Source organism: Pteropus vampyrus, unplaced genomic scaffold (assembly GCF_000151845.1).
Source record: "Pteropus vampyrus isolate Shadow unplaced genomic scaffold, Pvam_2.0 Scaffold242, whole genome shotgun sequence".
NCBI classification, from domain to species: Eukaryota; Metazoa; Chordata; class Mammalia; order Chiroptera; family Pteropodidae; genus Pteropus; species Pteropus vampyrus.
This window is the reverse complement of record NW_011889023.1, coordinates 2,796,220-2,810,039: the sequence shown is the minus strand read 5'-3', so window position 1 is coordinate 2,810,039 and position 13,820 is coordinate 2,796,220. Positions and strand designations below refer to the sequence as shown.

Genomic DNA, 13,820 nt, shown 5'->3' with positions numbered 1-13,820 from the left:
AATAGAAAAAATAAATACAACAAAGAGCTGGTTCTTTGAGAAAGTTAATAAAATTGACAAACCCCTGGCTAGACTCACAAAAGAGAAAAGAGAAAGGACATAAAAAACAAAATCAGGGATGATAGAGGGGAAATTATGACAGACACCACAGAAATACAAAGGATCATACAAGAATACTAAAAAAAAAGTATATAACACCAAATTTAATAGCCTAGAAGAAATGGATTAGTACTTAGAAGAATACAAGCTTCCTAGACTGAATCAAGAACTGGAAAATCTAAATAGACTGATCGGCAGTATGGAAATTGGAACAATCATTAAAAACCTACCGAAAAGTAAAAGTCCAGGATCTGATGGCTGCACCAGTGAATTCTACCAAACATTCAAAGAAGATTTAATACCTATTCTCCTCAAACTCTTCCAAAAAATCGAAGAGGAGGTAATACTTCCCAACTCATTTTATGAGGCTAATAGTACTCTAATACCAAAACCTGGTAAAGATAACACAGAAAAAAAGAAAAAACAACTGGTTTCTGAGTAGCTAACCAGTCACTTCCATAATCATTATGACTAATTGAATTAATTGCCACTTAAAAACAATTATTTATAAACCATAACAATTAATTTTATTTATATTTTTGAATTATTTTAATTTATTTCTCTATTACTTTACAGTCAATGGAAAATTGCCCAACTCCCTGACTCTTTGTCACTCTGAAAACCCCATCTGAAAGAGTAGTAATAGTGAAAAACCTATATCATATTCAGAAGAGGACAACCACATGTAAATAAATGAGCAATGAAGCCATCAGGAGTATCAACGTGTCTTTCAGTACTTCGTGCATCATCACTTATTTATTTCAATATTTTGTATGCTATCAGCACTTTATCTGACAGCTCCATTTGTTCACTTTTCATACTTCTTTTGAGTAAACAGCTTGTATAATAGTTCCTTTTCAGAACAGCACATTAATCTTCCCTTGTTAAGGAATAACTTGTCCTCACACTTATCATCGCACCTCTCTTATGATATGACATCATCTCCTTATTTGCTGAGATAAATGCCAAAGGACAACAACAACAACAAAAATCAACAAGGCATTTGAATTTCTACGTTTGTCTATTTGATTGTAGCACAATTTGGATATAGAGGAGAACGGGAAAACTAGTCATTGATGAAGCTATTTTTTTGGCATTTTAATATTTTTCTACATGATTTATACTCCATATTCAGAGACTTTAACATGCCTAAGCCAATTGCGTGGATTGCCTGGTAGGTAAATCAAGCCATGCCAGGAAAGTATACACCCATCTTCAGCACAGTGAAGTGGCCACAAGTCTTCCTTGCTCTTTGGCATCCACGGGGAGCCTGTCTCCTGGAGCACTGAGTAATAACATCTATAAGCATTTAAAGCACTTCTAGAAGTTCCTTTACAGAAAATAAGCCATGAAAGTTGTGATTCACTTATAAATAATGCATGAGTTAAGTCCTGTCCAAAAGGTAATGCAGAGATGGCAAAAGAGTAGTGTTTGTGTGCTTAGAAAGGGCATTCAGCAGCCATGTTTCACTACAATTAAGCACTATCATTAAATTACTAATCGAATTTTATTTAGACCTTAATTTACTATAAAGACTCTGAACATTTCACCTCTACTCTATCTCTCACCCTTCTTGTTTGTGATCTTAGCTTGAAAATTCACTTTAGAAAATGTAGAGGAAAGCTGCTGAATTTGGCATTGTAATACTTCACTATGAAAGAGATATTGAAAATGAAAAACATACAGTTAACCAAATGAAGTGAACTGATTTCCATATAAGATAGTAATATGATGATGACTTTTAATTTGGAATAAAAATCATATAGTGTATTTACTGACTATCTTTCACCTGTAAGACTGTATAGGATATGAAGACTTAGAAGACTCAAAGATTATAAAAAACCTAAATGTCACAAATAGGAGAATGAATAAATTGTGCTGTGTTCAAATGATGAAATATTATATAGCAGAGAAAAAAGAATAAACTATAGCTACACATCAATGTAAAGGATTCTTGTGAACATAAATATTGAGGAAAAAAGGCAAGTGAATAAAAAATACATTGCTATAAGATTATTTATATAAACTTTAAAAACATACAAGATAGCATTATTATATATTATTTACAGGCATCTGTAGTTAACATGTTGGAAGTATATTGAAAGACAAACACCAGTGGCTCCTTCTAGAGGCAGGGAGAAAGTGAGACATAATGAGAGAGCAAAACACAAGGGACTTTAAATGCATAGAAAATGTTTCATTTGTTAAGTGGCATGGTAGGTACATGCATTTCCTTTATTCTTCTTTTATACTTTGTTTTGTGTTTGTAAATATTTGCAAAACAGAACTTAATAAAACATTGTATGTAGCGATCTTTGCCCTTAGAAATGTAAAATCTAGTGTAATAGTATGAAATATATGTTTGATCTGTCCCTATTTCCTGACAGATTTTTCTAAAACCTTTGGAATTTCCTGAGTGATAGGGAAACAAAGAACATCTTTTGTAATTTACAAAAAAGCCCCTTTCAAGCCTATTTTAGTTTATGCTAATGAGTGAGCTCCTAGATAGCTTCAGGATAGAGGCTTGTTGCCAGAGGAACCAGTCACATGATTAAAGGGTTGGAAACTTCATCGTCTACTCCCCACCCCCAGGACCTCTGGGAAAGGAAGATGGGCTAGAGACTGAGTTCAATCACCTATGGCCAATGATTATGGAACTTCCATAAAACCCCTAAATGATGGGGTTTGAAGATCTTCCACATTGGTGAACACAATGAAGTGTCTGGTTGATGGCACATCTGGAGTTGGCATGGAAGTTCTGTGTCTTTTCTCTCATACCTTGCCCTATACATTTCTTCTATTTGGCTGTTTCTGAGTTGCATCCTTTATAATAGCAAGTAATAATCATAGTAAGTAACAGTTTTCCTGAGTTCTGTGAGCCTTTATAGCAAATTATCAAACCTGAGGAGGGGGTTGTGAGAACCCCCTGAATTTATTGCCTGTTGGACAGATATACAGATGGAAATCTGAGACTTGCAACTAGCATCTGAAGTGGGACAGTCCTGTGGGACTGAGCCTTAAACCTTGTGGGATCTGTGCTAACTCTGAGTTATTAGTGTCAGAACTGAATTGAATTATAGGACACTCAATTAGTGTCTGAAGAATCAGAGAATTGATCGTTGGGTGGAAGAAAAAACCCACTCATTTGGTGTCAGAAGTTTTGCAAGTAGAAACACTATCTGATCTAGCTATTAAGAAAGACAATTGCATATAACAAAGTAGACAGCAATACAAAATTTCAGATGTATATGTTCCAAATGAGTCTTACCCATAATTTTTCTGAAGTCCATAGAGAAATTTTTGTATAGAAAATAAAATATCTTATTGTGAAAGATGAAGCTGAAGTAGGATGAGAACTAAGAAGAATAGGATCCATGTTCATAAAATCATGTTTATCTTTCCACTAGAATGTCATCTCCATGAGGACAGGATTATTTGCTGTATTCAGTGCTGAATCCCTAGTCCCTGACATAGCATAGATAATCTCTATATAGAATGACTTTGATGGAAGGACGACTGGCCTTCCCTAATACTCAGAATTCTAGACATAGAGAACACATAGACATATTGACTAGATAGTAATGTACTATACACAGTGGTTATCAACCTCACAGAACTCTTCTTTCCAGAGGACACATACAATAGATACTTGGGGTTTAACATTTGTAATTGATAGATCAACAATGGATTATAAAGGGAACTTAAGAGTATTACTGAGAAAGCAATTATTTCAATACCTGAAATGAACCTTGATGCTCTTATAAAAAAAAATTAAAATGGAATGACAACAAAAAAACCATCAATGTCAAAGGTACTGACAGTGAAAATTAGTAAACCTAAAATGAAATTTCCTAGTTTATACTTGTGGGTCTGAAATGGAATGAAAAGAGAACAGAAATAGAAAATATTAATATGTTTTAAACAGTTCTATATGTCTTAAAGAGAAAAAGTAGGCCTCAGAATCATTTGCAGGTTTTACATCACAAGGTCAAATAAGAGATCAGAGGTCTATAGTGACTTGGCCAAGATGCATGTCCACAGGATGCCCACAAAATCAGATGGCTTGGTGCAATAAGTCAAACTGCAAATTCAATTTTAAAAAATCAATCGAGTAGTGGCAAAAACTTATTTGTGGACTGTCTTTTACATCTCCTTTGGTTATCACTCTAGCAACTTGAAATTGCATGCACTTAAGAATTAAAAGATATATATATATATATATATAACATAGAATAGTCTACTATGTACTAAGTTCTCAATAAATACTTATTCTCAATAAACAATCTGCTAAAATAATAAGTGTACTAATAAATACTTTTGTTATTGGATTTTAAAAAATTTTTGATTCTATTCATGAAGGCTCCTTCAATGTCATCTCTTATTTTAACCATGATTTCATATTACCCTATCACGAAAATCTACCTTTTACCCAGGATACCAGCTCACAGTTCTTGCACCAGCATGTATTTACACCAAAGAATCTAAAGCATGCATGATGATGGCAATTTCTACAGTGAAGAATAATCAAGACTTACACAATTTAATCAATGTTAAGTTCCTCAGTGTGTATTCTTTGGCCTCTGTTGGTTCTACTTTCTGCTGCTCTGCTTCTATTTAGAACATCTCAAGTGATAGGACTAACAAGAGAGTTGGAATTGAGGGATAAAGTAAGAAAATTTCAGCTCACCACGATGGTTTCACATTACCAGTGCTAGAAGGAGATTTGTCAAAGCACTAAAAACGGTACAGAAATATTCATATAAGAATTGGAAAATCCAAGGCCTATTCCAAATTTTGCCACTAACTATCTGGGTGACCTTGGGATTAATTACTTAGCTACTGAGACTGAAATGATATTTTCAAATTAGAAAATCTTTCTGATCCCTTCCTGTTTTAAATTCTATGGTTCATTGATCCTGAATTTCCTAAGATACTCAAGGATCACCTATAAATCATGCTCTCATTTCCAATATGTGCTATTACTCTTTATTTTTTTAATGAAATCCTCTAGAAAAGCCAATGACTCTTCCATTTCTCACCATGAACAAGAGACCATATTTATTTTCCGACCTCTAGAAATACTTGAATAAATATGTGAGATAGTGACAAGAGCCCTGGATCCAGAAGATCTGGGTCTAACTTCTGACTCAATCACTTACTAGTAGTTTTGCTGTAAAATCACATCAAAATTATAGTATTGGAAGTTACTTTGGAGATATATGGCTTTGATTTCACTTGTTTTAGAGAAGAGCAAACAGAACTTGTGAGACTGAGGGTACATACTATTGGAGATATTATAAAAACCTAGTGTATTTATTTATTTTTTAATATTTTTAATATTTTGAAACGAAGTATTGCCAGAAGTGATGCCAGAACTTTACAGACTTCCAGTGGACCTCTCCACAACTTCCTTCCCGGCCCCAAGGCAGTAATGACTCTGAGTCCTAGAACTTCCAAAGCCCCTCCTCAAAGTGGTCATCAGCATCACCTGGGAGCTTAGTAGCAGTACAGAATCTCAGGCTCCACCCCAGAGTCACTGAATAGAAGCTACCATGTGACAAGGTCCCCAGGAGGTATATGTGCCTCAGTGAGAAGCACTGATCTAGAATACAATTTAAAAACCACCAAATTACCCCACACTGTTCTCCCTAGTTAAAATCTCTGGCTTAGCTTTCTTATTGCCTACCTCATAGGATTGTTGAGACCATGAGTGTAAACTTATCTTGTAAGTACACATTTTATAGGCAAAAGGTATTCTTATTAGATTCAAGTTCCTAGAAGTCTCTGCTACCTTCCTGCTTGTGTTCTAGCTAAAAGCTTGAAATTCCCACTGCAAAGAATAATTATATATGATAAAATTATTTCCATGCCTTAACGGATATTTCATAGGAAAAAAAATGCTTGATTTGATTATAGAATTTCTATACAGTAAATAATCTCATGTGTGCTTTTTTTCCAATCTCTGCTAACCTAAGTCACTTTCATTGATGGAAATATTTTATTGTGTATTATTTTCACTGCAAACCAGATGAGTTGTATTTGATAAATTAATGAGGGCTTTATAAATTTCCCCTTCCAATTAGTATATCTTACTTCAAAATTTTGAAGTAATAAAGTAAAATTAATTTTAAAATTTTGATGTAAACAATATATAAAATAAGAGGTGATTAATAACTAATAGACATCCAAATAAACATATTGAATGACTGGATGAAAGGAATTTGAAGAGATAAGAGCTCAAATAGGTTCAACACATCCCTTCTCTACATATCTCCTTCCTATCCCTTTGTATTTAAATTACTTGTTTTTATCTGAAAATTCACTTCAAAGAGGCAACTCCTTAATGCTAGATTTTTCAAACTGGTAATGTGATATATAGAAATATACTTATTTAGAAAATTTTCATAAAAGCTCAAAGTAGTCTGTTAACCTGAGTTTGTCATGTAGAGATTTGACCCATTATGCTTCTCTTGAACATGTCCTCCTTGGTCAATTAATTTAAAAAGAAAATCCATTTATATGACTGAGCTATAAAATGGTTGGATTATCTCACAATTCATCTTTCATCACTTAACATTTTTTACTTAATTATAAGATTCATCATTAGAATTCTTAAAGACAAAGAGTATTAGTGTGTGGGTGGGTTTTTCTCTCCTTTTTTTCTTTCTCTTTCAACATAAACTCTTTAAATATATATATCTACTGGGAGGGAAAGAAGAGAAGAAATTTGACTCTATATCCATACTAAATTTTTCTCATTAATGCAAAATATATGATATTTCCAATCACCTATACATATTACATTAAATCATGGAATTTTAGACCTAGATTCTTAGAGATTTATCTTAAACAACCCATACCCCTTCTCTCCAACTTATTTTTACTTTTTCTTTAGTTTTTACATTATTTTATTTTTATTTTTTGCCTTCTTATTCTCTTTTTGCAGTATTCTAGGACTTTTTTAAGAAAACTACATTAAAGTAGCATCAAGGTTATAAATTTAAAATGCTGGAGTTGAGCAAAAGCAAAGGATGTGTTTTTTCAAACAATAATTTGTAGAATTTTCTTTTAATTTTTAAATTGATATACAATGTACCTGTTTACATACAAGTCATACAGAAGAAACAAGGAGTGAGACATTTACCCTTATGTTGTGCCTAATACGAATGCATTTAAAAAGCTGTATAGAACTTGTTTTCTAGGATTCAGAACCATGAAAGCAGTGTTCTTAAACTCTTAAATGCAATATATTTGTTCTTCCTCCATAGATATTTTATCCAAATAATTAATTCAAATGTCCAAATTTAATCTAAATATCCAAATAATAGATAATTAGTCTATTAAAATGTTAAATGGTTAACACTATCAGTCTCAGAGAGAACCAGGAATAAATTAGACCTTCAAAAGCATCCATCATTTAAGTCTGTCTTGGTCATCTTTAGGATCATAGCACTAGGATTCCTGGATAACATAGGACCTTCCAAGTAGGTAACACTAGGTGACTCTGCAGTCTGCACAATTTGAAGGAGGAAATAACACAAAAGTACCCCCTTGGGTTTAGTTTTAAAAACAACATTTATTAGAGATAATCAGCAACTATCAATATTCCAGCACTTGAGAACCTGGAGCAGCTTGATGCTGTTTGACAATAGACTGAGCGGTCTAGTTGGAGGACTGCAAAATTTACTCAAAAAAGCTGCTGAATTTGCTAATTTTTTTTTCGAATAATATGACTTGGGATTTTTTTTTTATAATTATGAAAAATATATGAGAAATAAAAAATTATATAAAGAAGAAAAATTAAAATCATGGTAATAATCCACTACCAGAGATTACTATTATTAATATGTCAATATATATCTTGTCATTCTTTTTACTGTGCATCTATGTATTGCTATTCAGGTACATTCATACACACATATGCACAGCATGTATATGTTAGGTTTAACATTTGTAGATACAAATATCTATCTATATATCTATAAATGGCTAATTTTAAAAAATTGGGATGGTTCTGTATAAAAAATATTGCAACATTTTAAATATAAAATTATAAGCATCTCTCATATCATAAAATAGTCTCCAAAATGTTTTTTAATAGTTACATTATAGTCATTGAGTAACAATTTATTTAACTATTTAAAAAAGTAAATATTAGTTATTTTTTAAAACTTTTTGATTTCCTTTTAAGGATTTAATTTTATAAGTAGGTTTGAAGGATATAAATATTCTTAAGCTAGAGACTGAATTTTTAAAAAAGAATTTAGTGAATAGTCTGAAATTGCTTTCTAGGAAATATTAAATAATTATTGTGAATAAAATATGCATTTGAAATAGGACTATAATTTAAGCAACTAAGTTTATTAATAAATAATCACTACAAACTTTCTTAATTGAGTTTGAAGTGTCAAAGCAATTTTGTTAAGTTGAGAATGAGCTTTGAAAACATCTTGTATGGGTTTAATTCCACTCTGCTATTTGCTAGTTGGATGTTATATTAGTCTGCTAGAGCTGACATAACAGAATACCACAGGGTATTCTGGGTGGCATAAGCAATGGAAATTTATTTTCTCAGAGTTCTAGAGACCGCAAGTCCAAGATAATGTTACTGGCAGGCTTGGTTTCTTGTGAGATCTCTTTCATTTACAGATGGTTGTTTTTTTTGCTGTGTCCTCACATGTCTTTTTTTCTGTGTGTGCACATCCCCAGGTGTCTCTTCCACTTTTTATAAGAACACATGTCCTATTGGATAAGGATCCCACCCTCATGACCTCATTTAATCCCATTTGTCTCCTTAAATACCTTATTTCCAAATATAGCACATTGAGGTTAAAGTATTAACATATGAATATGAAGGAGGCACAATTCAGTCCATAAGAGGTATATTTGACCAAATTACTTGATATTTATATATCTGAGTTAGCTCATTTTTAAAATTAAGATCATAATACTTTATTGACTATGAGATGATTAAATGTGTTATTATACATCAAGCATTCAAGAACAGTGCCCAGCTACTGTTAAGTATTTAATAAATAAATAGTATATTTTTAGAAATCCAGAGTTTACAAGGGTATTGTATACATAATCATGATACACTATTCAAAAATAGTATCTATAGTATAATTTTTAAGTTGGACATCCTGCTAATTCCAATAATTATTAAGAGAAATTAGTATTTAATAGATAATAGAAACAATAAGTAAGTCATCTAAGATTATACAATAAATTGACAGCACAATTAATAATAAAAACAAATGTTTCAAGAAAAAGTACACTCTTTCAATTCCTTTGAAATTAAAATAATTGTCTATGGCCATGCTTCCCTGAACAAGCCCAATCCTGCCTGATCTTGGAAAATAAGTAGGGCTGGGCATGGTTAGTATTTGGATGGGAGACCACTTAGGAAGGTCAGATACTGTAGGCATAAAAAGTAAAAAAATAAGGGATTGTAAGCTGACAAGTTCCTTGCAATCTGTGAGGTCAACCAAAGGTTGCCTCATTTAAAAAAAAGAAAAGAAAAAGAAAAAAGAAAAAAGAAAATAATTGTAAGAAAGAAGACTTGTCATCTTCTATGATGAATATTTATTGATTTTAGTAGGTGGAAAATGGACTTAAAGAGAAAAGAAGGTGTAAATCACTTGAAAGAGTTCAGTTTTATTTATTTAAAAATTTTAAAATGCCTCTTCCACAAAGAAAATGAAATTTCCAATACAAGTCTTCCCAAAATATTTAGTAAAATGCTTAAGAATGAGAAAAATAAGTACCAAATAACTAATAGCATTCATCTTACTTTCTTACTGAAATAAACTTATTCGAAAATCAAGCAACCCACAAATATTTATTGATTTGTATTTTGCGATTAATGGTAGACCAAGCGCCATTGGAAATCCAAAGGAATTATAACACATGAACAGATATTAAGATAACATAGATATGCATATATACAGTACCTTGGAGAATAATTGAGGACATCTAATTCAGCATGGCACAGGGAAGTTGGACAGGAATGTTAGTGTCAGAGTGGTCATGCTAAAAGAAATAGAGAAAATGACATTAGGTTGAAGAAGAATAGAAGGTGGCTAGCAATGGGGACAGGTGAAAGGAGAGAATGGCCAGACAAGGGAATGGAAGTCTCTAGGTAAATGGGATGACAAGACCAAAGACACAAACATGAGGGAAAACTTACAGAAAACTATAGGGAGTTCAGTGTTCCTGAACCAGAGTTCCAGGCAGCAGTGATTAGTAAGCGATGAAAATGAATAGGTTAAATCATGGATGACTTGTATATATTGTTCAAGGGAATTTAAAATTTAGTCTATAGATAATGGGAATTTGCAAAAAGTTTCTGTAGCTGCCTGATTTAGTGTTATTTACAACTTATATAGATCTCACCAGCAGTTCTAAAGATGGGCTTGAAGGTGAAAAAATTAGTAGATGGACCAGTAAGGAAACTGTTGTGGTGGTCTAGCCAGAATTGAGGTAGTGGTGATAAAAGGGAAAGAAATGTCAAGAAGTACTTAAGAGGTAAAGTTATCAGAAACTGGCTGGGTAGATATGAAACTGTAGGAGGAGGGTGATTAAACAAAATAGGAAGAGAGAAAATGACACATTCAATTTTTGAAATACTAGGACCAAGGTGATGATGAGTAGTTGACAGAAAGTTGAATATTTGAATCCAGAGCATGAGAGTATGACAGCTGAAACAAGAGAGTGAACAAGATTACCATTGAGGATTTAAATGGAAAGAATCCTGAGAAACAGCAACATTTAAAGAATGAGTGAGTCATGTAAAAGAGAAGAGATGTGAGAACCAGCAACTGGGTTAGAGAAGCCAAGTGTGACATGGATCAAGACAGGCAGCAACTTCTGATGAAGGCCCTTAGGATATGTCAAACAGGAAGTTATTTGCGATCTTAGAATTGTCAGTGTATGTATTGTGGGGGGCTGGGAAAATGAAAAGATATTACTGAGTTTCTTTTAGCAGGAGATGGATGAAAAGACCTTAGAAACTCACTTGGCTTATACAGATAGGAGGAGGTAATATCACCTGAGGTGATATCCTATGAGGCAAAGCAAACATAGAGACAGAAATGTATAAAGTAAGCAATGTGCAGACTAGACAGAGAAGCCTAGCCCAGGTATGGGATCATGGTTCAAGAACAGGATTCCCAGTCTAATAAAATGTTCTTACTTGGGAGAAAAGCAGAATTCTAAGTGAAGAATTGGTCACTGGGAAAAGAAAAAGCATTACATTAGAAATCACAAGCAAAAGAGCCACAAGCAAGACTAGCAGTGGACTCATGTCCTGTGCATTACAAAAAAAAAAAAGAGATTCCTCAAATACCCACAGACTAAGGACAGGTCAAGTTCCAGTGAATACTGGGTTAGAATGTGAAAGCAAGATCAAGTGGCTCCAACAAAAGATGAAGAGCGTGGGGATAAGGAGCCAGGGAAGCATAGGAAAGGGATAACAGGAGAGAAACATGATTAAAATGTTCAATTTTGCAGAAATATCAAAGACACCATAACTGAATTCCTAGAACACAGAAAGAAGTCAGAGAAGTAAATTATCCCAAGGAATAAGAAATGAACAAACTGAGAACGATAACACTTTAGAAGTTAAAGATAGAGACAGCATCCATTCCTGGCACACACAATTACTCCATAAAGATTTGTCGAATGAAGAAATTAATTAATAAACAAATTAATAAAAAAATAATAAATAAAGAGATTGGTAACAGTTTTATTCTGTTCTACTTCAAATTGAGATGATTAAATAGTATTCATTCTCATCTAAAATTTTCCCTCTTTAAACTATGCATGAATTACCCCATACACCCAAATTTCTCAAGATAAAAGTTATTTTATAAAAGCAACCTTTTCTCTCTTGGAAAATTAAATAGAACCAGTGGAAGCCATTCTTGAAAACACTAAGAATTAGTTTTCCTCCACTATTACCCTATTTCTCAGTGTCCTCTCTCAGTAGGGAAAGTATTAATCTGTTCAGTTTTATCCTTGAACCATATTTTTTACATTAAAGATATAACATATGCACTAAGCATACCTTTACTAAAGGGCATACCTTATTAAAGAGAGTACAACATGCTTCTATAGCCTAGCAAGGTCAATCCATGAGAAGAATAAATTAAAAGAAATTGAGTAACTGCTACAATTATCTGAGATTGGAAGAAAAATCACGTCTGGAGGACAAAATGATAGAAAAATAAATATAAAATGATGAAGTCACAAGGTACATGTTCAATTTAATAAAATGATAAAAGAGACTGGACTTTGAGTCAGGAAATAAGGGCTCTTATTCTGTGACTCAATTTGTAGTCTAGGACAAAACATTTAATGTATTTGTGCTTGAGTTTTCCAGTTCTTGCTTCTATTCTTTAACTTTCTCATTTGCTATGCAGCAGCCATAGAGATCTTTTAAAAATATAAATCAAACCATATCACTTTACTGCTAAAAACTCTCCAATCATATTTTCTTAACACTGAAAAAAGTCTAACCCATTCCCCATGACCTTCATTGACTATATGAACAGAACCCTGCCTACCTCTCTAAATTATTGCTCTTCTACTTTTCCCCTCATTTACTATTCCTAGCTTGCTTTATGTTCCTTTAAACTTGCAAAGCTTATATTTGCTGTTTGTCTAGAATACTGAAACCTAGATCCTCCTGGGGTTGGCTATTTCTTGTCATTTAGGTGTCATTTCAAATGACACCTTTTCAGAAATGTCTTATTTGACTTTTCATAGGAAAATAGTCACCACACCCTCATCCATTGATCTCTATTGTATAACTATGACTGTTCTTTATAAAACCACTATTGAAAATCACATCTTTTTCACTATTTATGTGCTATATATTTTGTGTGTCCCTCCAATAAAACATCTCCTTACCTATCTTATTCATCACTAAAATCTCTAGCTCAGTTATGCTTGGTAAGTATTTGTAGAAGAAAAGAAAGAGGAAGGGAATAAAGGAAGAAAAAGAAAGGAAAAAAAGAAGCATCTATGGCCATGCTATCCTGAACAAGCCTGATCCTGTCTAATCTCAGAAGCTAAGCAGGGTTGGGCCTGGTTAGTGCTTGGATGGGAGACCACCTAGGAAGACCAGGTGCTGTAGGTGTAAAAAGTAAAAAATAAAAGACTGTAAGCTGACAAGGTCCTTGTAATCTGTGAGGTCAACCAAGGATTGCCTTGCCTAAAAAAAAAAAAAAAAAAAAAAAAAAAGAGAAAGGAGGAGAAGGAGGGAACTAAATAAATAAAATATTTGACAATAAAATGAGAAAAAATGGGAAAATATATTGGAAATAAACATCAAGACATTATTTAGACACAATAGCATGCTTTAATATATTTAAATACCACACACGTGTTATGATTAAGAAAACTTCATCTACTATTGTTTACATTTTCTTGCTATTTCTGTGAACCTGAAAAATGGAAAGGTTTTTGTGTATACGTGAGGGGTGAGTGTGGATATATGTTTTAATTTTTATGCTTTATCTGAGTGAAATTAGGGTATAAAGAAACATAAAAGATACCTACAGAGTACACTCAGGATGTCAGCATTCACAAACCCATGTTCTACCCCTCTATACTGCACTCTTCCATCTGGCTTGGTTAATTTTGAAGTGGCTAAGCTAATAGTGCCAGATCACACCGAAGCAGTATAAAACTGTATCAGAACACAATACAACAGTGGA

General features: G+C 33.0%; 1 pseudogene; it reads left to right on the top strand.

The window, feature by feature from the left end:
- Nucleotides 1-13,121: 13,121 nt before the first annotated feature.
- LOC111729006 lies at nucleotides 13,122-13,240 on the top strand (annotated as a pseudogene).
- Nucleotides 13,241-13,820: the final 580 nt, after the last annotated feature.